The sequence below is a fragment of the Rattus norvegicus genome, chromosome 2 (assembly GCF_021556685.1).
Source record: "Rattus norvegicus strain SHRSP/BbbUtx chromosome 2, alternate assembly SHRSP_T2T, whole genome shotgun sequence".
NCBI lineage: Eukaryota > Metazoa > Chordata > Mammalia > Rodentia > Muridae > Rattus > Rattus norvegicus.
Genome location: NC_141535.1, coordinates 132,749,821 through 132,766,145, shown reverse-complemented (window position 1 = coordinate 132,766,145; position 16,325 = coordinate 132,749,821). Strand labels below are relative to the sequence as shown.

Here is a 16,325-nt window from a genome sequence, read left to right as displayed (position 1 = left end):
GAGATGCAGGATGAGGATGTTTGTGTTAATCACCATCTGCTCAAAAACGGAGGTTCTTTTGATCAAGGTTGAAAAATCCATCCATCTAAGGGTATAATTTAAGTCTTCGGGAATCTGTTTAATACTATATCCAGTAAACAAAATAATAATATTAGTAAGTAGTCTACTGGGTCTAGAGACCTTTCTAGTTATAGGTTCTTAGCTAGATAATGATAAAAGGTACAGACTTTTAAAATAAGGGACTAAAATTCAATTTTAAAGTAGATGGCTCCTATCATGTCTGTTGCCAGTATTTAATTTGTATGTATGCCTTATCTGGGCAATATGCATTGAATTTGCAGTAATCATAAAAGGATAAGAATGATAATTCATTTTCTCCACTTGAATCATGCATGAGACTTTGCTACAGGTTATAACATAATTTCCTATAATTTGTGAAATGCCTGCCTGAAAATACTTTCACTATTTCCTAAAATGTGTTTATTATAAGAATTATTCTTAGTACTTATCATTTTAAAGTCAAAATATTGATCACCTCTGAAATGCATTAAATATTATTTTATGTAGAATCAAATATTTATTCATTTAATGTAATAATGAAGTATGCCTATTTTACTATATTAATATGAGTCTGTTTTAATTTGTACTAAGTGCTCAAATTATGCACAACAAAGCAATTTTTCAAAATAAATCCACTTACTATTTGTTTTTATAACTGCCTACATATATATATATATATATTTGAGTAAATGAGCAAGATTTCTCAGGGAAAATATTTGAATCATTATAGGATAATGAAAGAGAAAAAAGGAAAAAGAAAAGCAAAATTCTTACTAGGTAAGTTGGTAATATCTATTCCCATGAAATAAGTCAATTACTTAAACAAGTGAATAGCCAAAGCAGACAGCAAAACGAGTTGGTTAAAAATGCTTGTATTGCAGAAATAGAGCCTGGAAACATTTCACAAGTAACAGCAAATATGTCATGAATGCTATTTAAAGTATTCTTTTTGTTTTTGGATTTAAACTTACTCTTGCAATAAAAAGTAGTGTGCCAACTATCTGTAGAAAGACAGTTCATATAATATATATACAAAAACAATAAAGCTGGCTTTATATAAGATACTACAGGAAAAGAACAATGTTTAGCTTCATAAATGTATGTAAACAATCAAATATGAATGTCCTTTTTGGTGTACCATAGAACTTGAGAAATTTTAACCTTAGAAATGAATAATATTTTTAAACTTGTGAATTATCCCAATGGTCTCAAGAAAGAAAATATTTTCGGTAATAATTATAGTTATTGATGAAAATAATATAGAAAATATGCAAAGTAGAAGTAAGGCATAAGATCCTCTGATTAGGCATAGAATACATAAAAATCCCACACAGTATTTTGTGTGACATCTTTATTACTCTGCAGTTCATTCTGTAAAACCATCTTTAATTTCAGCCTTTTCTTCTGTTCATGGATCCATGGAAAGACCTCCATCTGACAGGAACTATCTTTCTAGAATCTTTGTAAATGTTGGGCGTTCTACTTTCTCTTTTAAAGACGTCTTGAACAAAGTGAGAGACCATTTGGCCATTGGAGAAATAAATGTCAGAAATGAGAGGTAATTATGATTTAGATTTGAACAATTCTGATGTCAAGTATTACTTTTCAATGGTACTAGAGGAAATGAGTCTTTATTATCTGCATAGCCAAGTTGACAACTGCAACATTATATGAAATTTTCATCTGTTTTTTTTTGTTCTTGTTTATAATTATTTCCTGAGGACACACTCCATATTTTTGGCTGAGAGTAAGACCAATGATAAATCAGAGAATATAAGAGTCATTCGGATAAACAGATGCCTTCTTGTGGTAAAAATGTTCATTTCTCAAATGCATTTATTTCTAGTATCTATATCAAATTTTTATAATAGTGAGAACCTACAAATTATTTCTTTTTAAGTATATTTCACTGAAATATATTAAATAAGAGTTGAAGATGTTGAAATTATATTATCTTTTCTTCCTTCTCTCATATTAGCTATCCATTTCCTCTCTTCCATAACAATAAAATTGTTATAGGCATTTATCTAAAAATTTCTAGAACTCTTAATCAGAAAATGAATGGATACAGATGATAAGGAAATATGTCTAGGTGTCCATTTCAGTAAGTAATACTACAAATTGTCAACAAGAAAACAAAGTTTTTCAATTTAGATTCTATAAATCTATAACTGTTGGTTATTGGCCAAGTTCTTACTTTGATCACAGGCAAAGAAGATGGAAAATACTTTAAACACACATACGATATACTACATTATGAGTCATTGACCTTATATATACTCCTCATTCTGCTTGTACTCATTGTATAAGGTTGAGTGAAATGACGAGAACATTGGTCTTGTCTTATGTATATTTATTACATGTTACTTTCTTAGTTACACTAATAAATCACCAGATTAAACATCTCAGGGAAGGAAAGACATTGGCTCATTATTTGAAGACACCATGACAAGGAAGGTATGGCAGAAAAATGAGGTGATTTGTCCTTCTGAGTTCACAGTTAGGAAGCTTGAACAGGTAGCTGTTGGTGCTAACTTGTCTTTCTACTCTTTTGTTCAAACCAGGTCTCCATCAGATCTGCTTTTGAAGAAACCAATAAATTTGTAAGTCAAGATTCATATTTTCCCATTTAATGACTGAAGACAATTTATTAATTATGATTGGGAGAGGACCCTTTCCGTCTCCATCTGTGTCCCGGAGCTAAGACAGAGCAAGAACTCTCCGTACACAAATTCCATCCTTTCAGACCTTGTATCCCAGGAATGCTGTCACTGCTAAATTCACAGGTATGATCACCACTGTTGCTCCAATAACTGGCTAAAGTGGGACCCGGAAGAGGCCACAAACACAAGAACTGCAAAGCACCCAGGGACAGGATCCTTCCAGTTTCCATCAGTGCCACAGAACTAACCATATAACACAGCTCTCTACACCCAAATTCAGCTTGAAGATAATTGGTCTCCCAGGAGTGATGAAACACCTAAGATCACAGGCTCATAGGCTAACGGCTCAAAGGAAGGACAAGCTCTAGTCAGAGACTGTAAGAACAACTAACACCAGAGATAACTAGACGATGAGAGGCAAGAAACAATAAAAAGAAAGGCTGTTGGCATCATCAGAACCCAGTTCTCTCAACATAACAAGTCATGCATAATACAACAGATCAGTAAAACAAGATACAGATTAAAAATCACATCTCATGATGATGAAAGAAAGGACTTTAAGAAGGTCATAAATAATTCCCTTTAGGAAATACAGGAGAACACGGGTAAACAGGTAGAAGCCCTTAAAGAGGAAACAAAAATCCCTTAAATAATTACCGAAAAATACAAAAAAACAGGTCAAGGAATTGAAGGAAAGCATCTATGATCTATAATTGGAAGTAGGAACAATAAAACAAACAGAAAGGAGACAACCCTGGAGATAGAAAACCTAGGAAAGAGATCAGGAGTCATAGATGCAAGCATCACCAACATAATACAAGAGATTGAAGAGAAAATCTCAGCAGCAAAAGATACCATAGAAAACATTGACACATCAGACAAAGAAAATGGAAAATGCAAAAATCTCCTAACCCAAAACATCCAGGAAATCCAGGATACAATGAGAAGCCAAACCTAAGGATAATGGGTTTAGAAGAGAGAGAAAAATCCAACTTGAAGGGCCAGTAAATATCTTCAACAAAATTAGAGAATAAAAGTTCTCTAACCTAAAGTCAGAAGCCTATAGAACTCCAAATAGAATGAACAAGAAAAGAAATTTCTCCTGACACATCATGGTCAAAACACCAAATACAGAAAGCAAAGAAAGAATATTAAAAACAGAAAGCAGAAAAGGACAAGTAACATATAAAGGCAGATCTATCAGAATTATACCAGACTTTTCACTACAGACAATAAAAGCCAGAAAATACTGTGCAGATGTCATATAGACACTAAGAGAACACAAATTCCAGCCCAGACTACTATACCCTGAAAAACTCTCAATTAACATAGATGAAGACACCAAGGTACTCCATGATAAAACCAAATTTACACAATATTTTTCAACAAATCTAGTCATACAAAGGATAATAGATGGAAAACTCCAACACTAGGAGGGAAACTACATCCTAGAAAAAGCAAGAAAATGATCTCCTTGCAACAAATCCAAAACAAGAGTCACACAAACAAAATTTTACCTCTAACAACAAAAATAACGGAAAAAACGCTGACATTTCTTTAATTTCTCTTAATATCAATGGATTCAATTCCCCAGTAAAAAGACATAGACTAACAGACTGGACAGGTAAAGAGGACCCAGCATTCTGCTGTATACAGGAAACAAACCTCAGTGGCAAAGACGGATACTTCCTTGGAGTAAAGCATGGAAAAAAAATTCCAAGCATATGGTCCAGGAAACAAGCTGAAGTAGCCATTCTAATATTGAATGAAATCGATTTTCAACCAAATGTTATCAATAAAGATAAGGAAGGACACTTCATACTCCTTAAAGAAAAATCTACCAAGAAAAAAATCTCAATTCTGAATATCTGTTCTCCAAATGCAAGGGCACTGACATTTTAGAAAAAAGAAAAACTTTACAAAAGATCAAAGAACACATTGCACCTCACACAATAATAGTGGGAGACTTGAACTCCACACTCTCATCAAGGGACAGATCATGGAAACAAAAACTAAAGAGAGACACAGTGAAACTAAGAGAAGTTATGAAAAAGTGGATTTAACAAACATCTATAGAACATGTTTTCCTTAAACAAAGAATATACCTTCTTTTCAGCACCTCATAATACCGTCTCCAACATTGACCATATAATTGATCAAAAACAGGCCGCAGCAGATACAAGAAGATTGAAATAGTCCCATGCATCCTATCAATTCACCGTGGACTAAGGCTGGTATTCAATAACAATAAAAGCAACAGAAAATTCACATGTACATGGAAGCTGAACCATGGTCTTCTCAATGATAATGTGTTCAAAGCAGAAATAAAGAAAGATTGAAGACTTTTTAGAATTTAATGAAAATGAAGCCACAATATAACAAAACTTATGGGACACAAAGAAAACAATACAAACATATAAATCTGAGTGCCTCCAAACAGAAATTGGAAAGAGCACACAATTACAGCTTGACAGCACACCTGAAAACTCTAAAACAAAAAGAAGCAAATACACCCAAGAGCAATGGATGGCAGGAAATAATCACTCAGAGCTATAATCAACCAAGTAGAAATAAAAAGAACTAAACAAAGAATCAACAAAATCAAGAGTTGGTACTTGGAGGAAATCAACAAGATAGGTAATTCCTTAGCAAGAGGGCAAAAAGACAGTATTCAAATTAACAAACTCAGAAATGAAAAGGGAGACATAACAACAGAAACTGAAGAAATTCAAAAATCATCAGATCCTACTACAGAAGTTTATAGTCAACACAACTGGAAAATCTGGATTAAATTGACAATTTTTTTAGACAGAAACCAAAGTTAAAAGCAAGATCTGATAAACCATGTACACTCCTAAAGAAATAGAAGCATTCATTCCAATCTTCCAACCAAATAAAGCTCAGGTCCAGATGGGTTTAGTGCAGAATTCTATAAGACCTTCAAATAAGACCTAAAACCAATACTCTTTAGATTATTACACAAAATAGAAACAGAAGAAACACTACCCAATTCATTCTATGAAGCCACAATTATGCTTATATCTAAACCACACAAAGGACCAACAAAGAAAAAGAACTTCAGACCACTTTTCCTTATATATATCGATGAAAAGTACTCAATAAAATTCTCACAAACTGATTCCAAAAACACATTAAAATGATCGATCATCTATCATAATCAAGTAGGCTTCATTCCAGGGATGCAGGGCTAGTTCAATATGTGGAAATCCACCAACATAATCCAATATACAAACAAATTCAAAGAAAAAAACCACATGCTCTTCTCATTAGATGCTGAGAAAGCCTTTAACAATATTCAACATACTTTTATGGTAAAAGTCTTGGAATGATCAGGACTTCAAGGCCCATATCAAAGCAATCTAAAAGCAATATACAGCAAACCAGTAGTCAACATCAACTAAAAGAAGAAAAACTTGAACCAATCCCACTAAAATCAGGGACTAAACAAGGCTGCCTACTCTTGTCCCACCTATTCAATATGCTACTTGAAGTCCTAACCAGAGCAATCAGACAATAAACGGAGGTCACAGGGATACAAACTGGAAAGCAAGAAGACAAAATATCACTATCTGCAAATAATATGATAGTATACTTAAGTGAACCCAAAAATTCCACCAGAGAATTCCTTAACCTGATTTCAAAAAACTTCAGCAATGTGGCTGAATATAAATTTAACTCAAACACATCAGTAGCCTTCCTTTATTCAAAGGATAAACAGACTAAGAAAGATATTAAGAAAATGACACCCTTCACAAGAGTTATAAATAAAATAAAATACCTTGCTGTGACTCTAGCCAATCAAGTGAAAAATTTATATGAAAAAAACCTCAAGTCTCTGGAGAAAGAAATCAAAGATCTCAGAAGGTGGAAAGATCTTCCATGGTCATGGATTGACAGGATTAATATAGTAAAAATGGCCATCTTGCCCAAAACAATCTCTAAATTCAATGTAATTCACTCACAATTCCAACTCAATTCTTCATAGAGTTAGAAAGAGCAATTTGCAAATTCAAAACACCCAGGATAGCAAAAACTATTCTTAACAATAAAATAACTTCTGTGGGAATCTGCATCCTTGACCTCAAACTTTATTGCAAAGCAATGGTGATTAAAAAAAACAAAAAAACAAAAAACTGGGTGGAATTGGTAAAGAGACAGGCAGGTGGATCAATGGAATAGAATTGAAGCCCCAGTAATGAACCCACAGACCTATGGTCACTTGATCTTTGACAAAGGAGCTAAAACCATGCAGTGGAAAAAATAGAGCATTTTCAACAAATTATTCTGGTTCAACTGGAGGTTAAACATGTAGAGGCCAGCATGTAGAAAAATGCAAGTCAATAATTCTTATCTCCTTGTACAAAGCTCAAGTCCAAGTGGATCATATAAAATCAGATACACTGAAACTAAATGATGAGCAAGTGGGGAAGGGTCTAGAACACATTGTACAGGGGAAACTTTCCTTAACAGAGCACCAATGGTTTATGCTCTAAGATTAAGATTCTACAAGGCAAAGAACATTGTCAGTACAACAAAAATGACAACCAACAGATTAGGAAAAGATCTTTACCAATCCTACATTTGATAGAGGGCTAATATCCATTGTATACAAAGAACTCAAGGTAGACTCCACATAACCAAATAACTCTATTAAAAAAAGGAGTACAGTGCTAAACCAAGAGTTCTCAACTGAGGAATCTTGAATGGCTAGGAAGCACCCAAAGAAATGTTCAAGATCCTATGTCATCAGGGAAGTGCAAATCAAAACTATCCTGAGATTCCACCTCACACCAGGCAGAATGGCTAAGATCAAGCCCTCAGGTGACAACAGATATACTGGTGATTATGTGGTGAAAAAGGAACACTGTTCTATTGTTGCTGGGATTGTAAGCTGGTACAACCACTCTGAAAATCAGTCTGGTGATTCCTCAGAAAAATTGGAGATAGTACTATTTGAGGACCCAGTTGTGCCTCTCCTGGGGATTTAACCAAAAGATGCTAAAACATATGAGAAGGACACATGTTTCCCTATGTTCATAGCATCCTTAATTACAATGACCAGAAGCTGGGAAAAAAAGGATGAAGCAAAGAAGTGCAGGCCGACAGGAGCCGGATGTAGATCTCTCCTGAGAGACACAGCCAGAATACAGCAAATATAGAGGCGAATGCTAGCAGCAAACCACTGAACTGAGAATAGGTCCCCTATTGAAGGAATCAGAGAAAGAACTGGAAGAGCTTGAAGGTGCTCGAGACCCCTTATGAACAACAATGCCAAGCAACCAGAGCATCCAGGGACTAAGCCACTACCTAAGGACTATACATGGACTGACCCTGGACTCTGACCTCATAGGTAGCAATGAATATCCTAGTAAGAGCACCAGTGGAAGGGGAAGCCCTGGGTCCTGCTAACGTGAACGTGATTGTTGGGGGGAGGGCGGCAATGGGGGGAGGATGGGGAGGGAAACACCCATAAAGAAGGGGAGGGGGGAGGGGGATGTTTGCCCGGAAACCGGGAAAGGGAATAACACTAGAAATGTATATAAGAAATACTCAAGTTAATAAAAAAAGGGAGATATCTTCAACAGAGGAATGAATTCAGAAAATATGGTACATCTACACAATGGAATACTACTCGCCTATTAAAAACAATGACTTCATGAAATTCTTAGGCAAATGTATGGAGCTAGAAAATATTATCCTGAGTGAGGTAATCCAGTTTCAAAAGAACATATATGGTATGCACTCATTGATAAGTGGATTTTAGCACAAAAGCTTGAAATACCCAAGCTAAAGCTCACAGACCATATGAAGCTCAAAAAGTAAGAAGACCAAAATATGGATGCTTCACTCCTCAAAAGGAGAAAAAAAATACAGGAGGTAGGGGTTGGTAAGATTTGGGAGGAATTGAGGAAGTAAGGGGGGAAGGAGGAAAGGATCAAGTATGGGAGGAGAAGGGAATGATATACAGAAGGTCAGGAAATTGAACAGAGGTGTGTAGCAATGGGGAATGGGGAATTGAGTGTAGCCACCAATATGTCCCAGACACCTGAAAAGCAAGAGGCTCCCAGGACCCAATAGGGATGAGTTTAGCTGAAATGACCAACAAAGGGGAAGGAGAACCTGTAGAGACCATATCCTGAGGTTAGGCAAGGCCCACGGTTGGGGGATGCAGCCACCCACTTGTCTCAAAATTTTTAACCAAGAATTGCTCTTTCTAAAGGAAATACAGCATGTGGAACAGAGACTGAAGGAAAGGCCATCCAGAGACTACCCCACCTTGGGATTCATCCCATATAGAGACACCAAGCGCAGTTACTGTTGCAGATGCCAAGAAGTGCTTGCTGACAGGAGCCTGATATAACTCTTTACTGAGCTACTCTGCCAGAGCCTGACTTATGTAGCCAAGGATGGCGTGTAGGCCATCAATGGGTGGAGATGCCCTTGGTCCTGTGAAGACTAGTGGCCCCAGCGTAGGGGAATGCCAATGTGGGGAGGCAGGAGTGGGTAGATGTGTGGGGAAGCACCTTCATAGAAGCAGGGAAAGGACGAATGGGAGAGTGGGGTTCCAGAGCAGTAACCTAGAAAGGGGTTAACATTTGAAATGTAAATAAATAAAATATCCGGCGCGGATCCCGGCCCGCAGCAGCTCTCTGCTCCCAGACCCAGTGAGAGAGAGACCCAACCGCCTGGTCAGGTGGGCAATCCTGAGGCTGCAGAGCAGAAGAGACCACCAACTCTGCTCACCCCTGCCCACATCCCTGGCCCAAGAGGAAACTGTATAAGGCCTCTGGGCTCCCATGGGGAAGGGCCCAGGAGCGGCAGGACCCCTGTGCCTGAGACACCACCGGAACCTGAAAGAAACAGACCGGATAAACAGTTCTCTGCACCCAAATCCCGTGGGAGGGAGAGCTAAACCTTCAGAGAGGCAGACAAGCCTGGGAAACCAGAAGTGACTGCTCCCTGCACACACATCACGGACGCCAGAGGAAAAAGCCAAAGACCATCTGGAACCCTGGTGCACTGAAGTTCCCGGAAGGGGCGGCACAGGTCTTCCTGGTTGCTGCCGCTGCAGAGAGCCCGTGGGCAGCACCCCACGAGCGAACCTGAGCCTCGGGACCACAGGTAAGACCAACTTGTCTGCTGCAAGAAAGCTGCCTGGTGAACTCAAGACACAGGCCCACAGGAACAGCTGAAGACCTGTAGAGAGGAAAAACTACACGCCAGAAAGCAGAACACTCTGTCCACATAACTGACTGAAAGAGAGGAAAACAGGTCTACAGCACTCCTGTCACACAGGCTTATAGGACAGTCTAGCCACTGTCAGAAATAGCAGAACAAAGTAACACTAGAGATAATCTGATGGCGAGAGGCAAGCGCAGGAACCCAAGCAACAGAAACCAAGACTACATGCCATCATCGGAGCCCAATTCTCCCACCAAAACAAACATGGAATATCCAAACACACCAGAAAAGCAAGATCTAGTTACAAAATCATATTTGATCATGATGCTGGAGGACTTCAAGAAAGACATGAACACACTTAGGGAAGCACAGGAAAACATTAATAAACAAGTAAAAGCCTACAGAGAGGAATCGCAAAAATCCCTGAAAGAATTCCAGGAAAACACAATCAAACAGTTGAAGGAATTAAAAATGGAAATAGAAGCAATCAAGAAAGAACACATGGAAACAACCCTGGATATAGAAAACCAAAAGAAGAGACAAGGAGCTGTAGATACAAGCCTCACCAACAGAATTCAAGAGATGGAAGAGAGAATCTCAGGAGCAGAAGATTCCATAGAAATCATTGACTCAACTGTCAAAGATAATGTAAAGCGGAAAAAGCTACTGGTCCAAAACATACAGGAAATCCAGGACTCAATGAGAAGATCAAACCTAAGGATAATAGGTATAGAAGAGAGTGAAGACTCCCAGCTCAAAGGACCAGTAAATATCTTCAACAAAATCATAGAAGAAAACTTCCCTAACCTAAAAAAAGAGATACCCATAGACATACAAGAAGCCTACAGAACTCCAAATAGATTGGACCAGAAAAGAAACACCTCCCGTCACATAATTGTCAAAACACCAAACGCACAAAATAAAGAAAGAATATTAAAAGCAGTAAGGGAAAAAGGTCAAGTAACATATAAAGGGAGACCTATCAGAATCACACCAGACTTCTCGCCAGAAACTATGAAGGCCAGAAGATCCTGGACTGATGTCATACAGACCCTAAGAGAACACAAATGCCAGCCCAGGTTACTGTATCCAGCAAAACTCTCAATTAACATTGATGGAGAAACCAAGATATTCCATGACAAAACCAAATTTACACAATATCATTCTACAAATCCAGCACTACAAAGGATAATAAATGGTAAAGCCCAACATAAGGAGGCAAGCTATACCCTAGAAGAAGCAAGAAACTAATCTCTTTGGCAACAAAACAAAGAGAATGAAAGCACACAAACATAACCTCACATCCAAATATGAATATAAAGGGAAGCAATAATCACTATTCCTTAATATCTCTCAATATCAATGGCCTCAACTCCCCAATAAAAAGACATAGATTAACAAACTGGATACGCAATGAGGACCCTGCATTCTGCTGCCTACAGGAAACACACCTCAGAGACAAAGACAGACACTACCTCAGAGTGAAAGGCTGGAAAACAACTTTCCAAGCAAATGGTCAGAAGAAGCAAGCTGGAGTAGCCATTCTAATATCAAATAAAATCAATTTCCAACTAAAAGTCATCAAAAAAGATAAGGAAGGACACTTCATATTCATCAAAGGAAAAATCCACCAAGATGAACTCTCAATCCTAAATATCTATGCCCCAAATACAAGGGCACCTACATACGTAAAAGAAACCTTACTAAAGCTCAAAACACACATTGCACCTCACACAATAATAGTGGGAGACTTCAACACCCCACTCTCATCAATGGACAGATCATGGAAACAGAAATTAAACAGTGATGTCGACAGACTAAGAGAAGTCATGAGCCAAATGGACTTAACGGATATTTATAGAACATTCTATCCTAAAGCAAAAGGATATACCTTCTTCTCAGCTCCTCATGGTACTTTCTCCAAAATTGACCATATAATTGGTCAAAAAACGGGCCTCAACAGGTACAGAAAGATAGAGATAATCCCATGCATGCTATCGGACCACCACGGCCTAAAACTGGTCTTCAATAACAATAAGGGAAGAATGCCCACATATACGTGGAAATTGAACAATGCTCTACTCAATGATAACCTGGTCAAGGAAGAAATAAAGAAAGAAATTAAAAACTTTTTAGAATTTAATGAAAATGAAGATACAACATACCCAAACTTATGGGACACAATGAAAGCTGTGCTAAGAGGAAAACTCATAGCGCTGAGTGCCTGCAGAAAGAAACAGGAAAGAGCATATGTCAGCAGCTTGACAGCACACCTAAAAGCTCTAGAACAAAAAGAAGCAAATACACCAAGGAGGAGTAGAAGGCAGGAAATAATCAAACTCAGAGCTGAAATCAACCAAGTAGAAACAAAAAGGACCATAGAAAGAATCAACAGAACCAAAAGTTGGTTCTTTGAGAAAATCAACAAGATAGATAAACCCTTAGCCAGACTAATGAGAGGACACAGAGAGTGCGTCCAAATTAACAAAATTAGAAATGAAAAGGGAGACATAACTACAGATTCAGAGGAAATTCAAAAAATCATCAGATCTTACTATAAAAACCTATATTCAACAAAATTTGAAAATCTTCAGGAAATGGACAATTTCCTAGACAGATACCAGGTATCGAAGTTAAATCAGGAACAGATAAACCAGTTAAACAACCCCATAACTCCTAAGGAAATAGAAGCAGTCATTAAAGGTCTTCCAACCAAAAAGAGCCCAGGTCCAGACGGGTTTAGTGCAGAATTCTATCAAACCTTCATAGAAGACCTCATACCAATATTATCCAAACTATTCCACAAAATTGAAACAGATGGAGCACTACCGAATTCCTTCTACGAAGCCACAATTACTCTTATACCTAAACCACACAAAGACACAACAAAGAAAGAGAACTTCAGACCAATTTCCCTTATGAATATCGACGCAAAAATACTCAACAAAATTCTGGCAAACCGAATTCAAGAGCATATCAAAACAATCATCCACCATGATCAAGTAGGCTTCATCCCAGGCATGCAGGGATGGTTTAATATACGGAAAACCATCAACGTGATCCATCATATAAACAAACTGAAAGAACAAAACCACATGATTATTTCATTAGATGCTGAGAAAGCATTTGACAAAATTCAACACCCCTTCATGATAAAAGTCCTGGAAAGAATAGGAATTCAAGGCCCATACCTAAACATAGTAAAAGCCATATACAGCAAACCAGTTGCTAACATTAACCTAAATGGAGAGAAACTCGAAGCAATCCCACTAAAATCAGGGACTAGACAACGCTGCCCACTCTCTCCCTACTTATTCAATATAGTTCTTGAAGTTCTAGCCAGAGCAATCAGACAACAAAAGGAGATCAAGGGGATACAGATCGGAAAAGAAGAGGTCAAAATATCACTATTTGCAGATGACATGATAGTATATTTAAGTGATCCCAAAAGTTCCACCAGAGAACTACTAAAGCTGATAAACAACTTCAGCAAAGTGGCTGGGTATAAAATTAACTCAAATAAATCAGTTGCCTTCCTCTATACAAAAGAGAAACAAGCCGAGAAAGAAATTAGGGAAACGACACCCTTCATAATAGACCCAAATAATATAAAGTACCTCGGTGTGACTTTAACCAAGCAAGTAAAAGATCTGTACAATAAGAACTTCAAGACACTGAGGAAAGAAATTGAAGAAGACCTCAGATGATGGAAAGATCTCCCATGCTCATGGATTGGCAGGATTAATATAGTAAAAATGGCCATTCTACCAAAAGCAATCTACAGATTCAATGCAATCCCCATCAAAATACCAATCCAATTCTTCAAAGAGTTAGACAGAACAATTTGCAAATTCATCTGGAATAACAAAAAACCCAGGATAGCTAAAGCTATCCTCAACAATAAAAGGACTTCAGGGGGAATCACTATCCCTGAACTCAAGCAGTATTACAGAGCAATAGTGATAAAAACTGCATGGTATTGGTACAGAGACAGACAGATAGACCAATGGAATAGAATTGAAGACCCAGAAATGAACCCACACACCTATGGTCACTTGATTTTTGACAAAGGAGCCAAAACCATCCAATGGAAAAAAGATAGCATTTTCAGCAAATGGTGCTGGTTCAACTGGAGGGCAACATGTAGAAGAATGCAGATCGATCCATGCTTATCACCCTGTACAAAGCTTAAGTCCAAGTGGATCAAGGACCTCCACATCAAACCAGACACACTCAAACTAATAGAAGAAAAACTAGGGAAGCATCTGGAACACATGGGCACTGGAAAAAATTTCCTGAACAAAACACCAATGGCTTATGCTCTAAGATCAAGAATCGACAAATGGGATCTCATAAAACTGCAAAGCTTCTGTAAGGCAAAGGACACGGTGGTTAGGACAAAACGGCAACCAACAGATTGGGAAAAGATCTTTACCAATCCTACAACAGATAGAGGCCTTATATCCAAAATATACAAAGAACTCAAGAAGTTAGACCGCAGGGAAACAAATAACCCTATTAAAAAATGGGGTTCAGAGCTAAACAAAGAATTCACAGCTGAGGAATGCCGAATGGCTGAGAAACACCTAAAGAAATGTTCAACATCTTTAGTCATAAGGGAAATGCAAATCAAAACAACCCTGAGATTTCACCTCACACCAGTGAGAATGGCTAAGATCAAAAACTCAGGTGACAGCAGATGCTGGCGAGGATGTGGAGAAAGAGGAACACTCCTCCATTGTTGGTGGGATTGCAGACTGGTAAAACCATTCTGGAAATCAGTCTGGAGGTTCCTCAGTAAATTGGACATTGAACTGCCTGAGGATCCAGCTATACCTCTCTTGGGCATATACCCAAAAGATGCCTCAACATATAAAAGAGACACGTGCTCCACTATGTTCATCGCAGCCTTATTTATAATAGCCAGAAAATGGAAAGAACCGAGATGCCCTTCAACAGAGGAATGGATACAGAAAATGTGGTACATCTACACAATGGAATATTACTCAGCTATCAAAAACAACGAGTCTATGAAATTCGTAGGCAAATGGTTGGAACTGGAAAATATCATCCTGAGTGAGCTAACCCAATCATAGAAAGACATACATGGTATGCACTCATTGATAAGTGGCTATTAGCCCAAATGCTTGAATTACCCTAGATGTCTAGAACAAACGAAACTCAAGACGGATGATCAAAATGTGAATGCTTCACTCCTTCTTTAAATGAGGAAAAAGAATACCCTTGGCAGGGAAGGGAGAGGCAAAGATTAAAACAGAGACTGAAGGAACACCCATTCAGAGCCTGCCCCACAGGTGGCCCATACATATACAGCCACCCAATTGGACAAGATGGATGAAGCAAAGAAGTGCAGACCGACAGGAGCCAGATGTAGATCGCTCCTGAGAGACACAGCCAGAATACAGCAAATACAGAGGCGAATGCCAGCAGCAAACCACTGAGCTGAGAATAGGTCCCCCGTTGAAGGAATCAGAGAAAGAACTGGAAGAGCTTGAAGGGGCTCGAGACCCCAAAAGTACAACAATGTCAAGCAACCAGAGCTTCCAGGGACTAAGCCACTACCTAAAGTCTATATATGGACTGACCCTGGACTCTGATCCCATAGGTAGCAATGAATATCCTAGTAAGAGCACCAGTGGAAGGGGAAGCCCTGGGTCCTGCTAAGACTGAACCCCCAGTGAACTAGACTATGGGGGGAGGGCGGCAATGGGGGGAGGGTTGGGAGGGGAACACCCATAAGGAAGGGGAGGGGGGAGGGGGATTTTGCCCGGAAACCGGGAAAGGGAATAACACTTGAAATGTATATAAGAAATACTCAAGTTAATAAAAAAATAAATAAATAAAAAAAAAACAAAAAAAATAAATAAAATATCCAATTAAAAAATATTAAAAAGAAATAACTATGATTAGATTTCTCCCTCTGACAGTTATTATTTCTGGGGCTTTTCTTCAGATGATTAATGTGCTGAGACATCCTTCAGATGACCATCCTTCTGAGACTCTTAACTTAGATGATTACTGCTCGAATTCTCTTCCCAAATCATCCAAGTGTTGCTCAGAATTTCTCCACTGCCTGAGCATCTTACTAGACAAACTCTTCTCTTTCAACAGTGCCTGACCTACATTGATTCTTGAAAGTAACACCTCCTTCCTTTCCCTTTATCTACAAACGAATGTCTCTCAAACAGTTTTATCTATCTTGGCATCTCTTTGGAGGACCTGAGCTCTTCTATTTTTTTCTCTTCCTGTTTCCAGTGACTGTATTTTATCTCACAGTTAGGCAAACAAAATAAATTGAAGCAAAAGAGAAATTATAAGCAAATTCAAGAAAAACATGTGTATAACGATGGGGTAATTTATCAAATTAATTCGATAAAT

At 38.0% G+C, this 16,325-nt stretch overlaps 1 protein-coding gene and 1 long non-coding RNA gene across 2 annotated transcripts in view; one reads left to right on the top strand and one right to left on the bottom strand.

The window, feature by feature from the left end:
• The window catches only part of LOC148006683 (uncharacterized), a 93,411-nt gene extending 89,549 nt beyond the window's left edge, over positions 1 to 3,862 (top strand). The window contains exons 4-5 of the long non-coding RNA XR_015671633.1: positions 1,456 to 1,618; positions 2,625 to 3,862. This is a non-coding gene — a long non-coding RNA (uncharacterized LOC148006683). The remainder of the gene's footprint in view (positions 1 to 1,455; positions 1,619 to 2,624) is intronic.
• The window catches only part of Tgap1l12 (GTPase activating protein testicular GAP1 like 12), a 376,199-nt gene that overhangs the window by 108,379 nt on the left and 251,495 nt on the right, over positions 1 to 16,325 (bottom strand). The gene's annotated exons all lie outside the window — the stretch shown is intronic.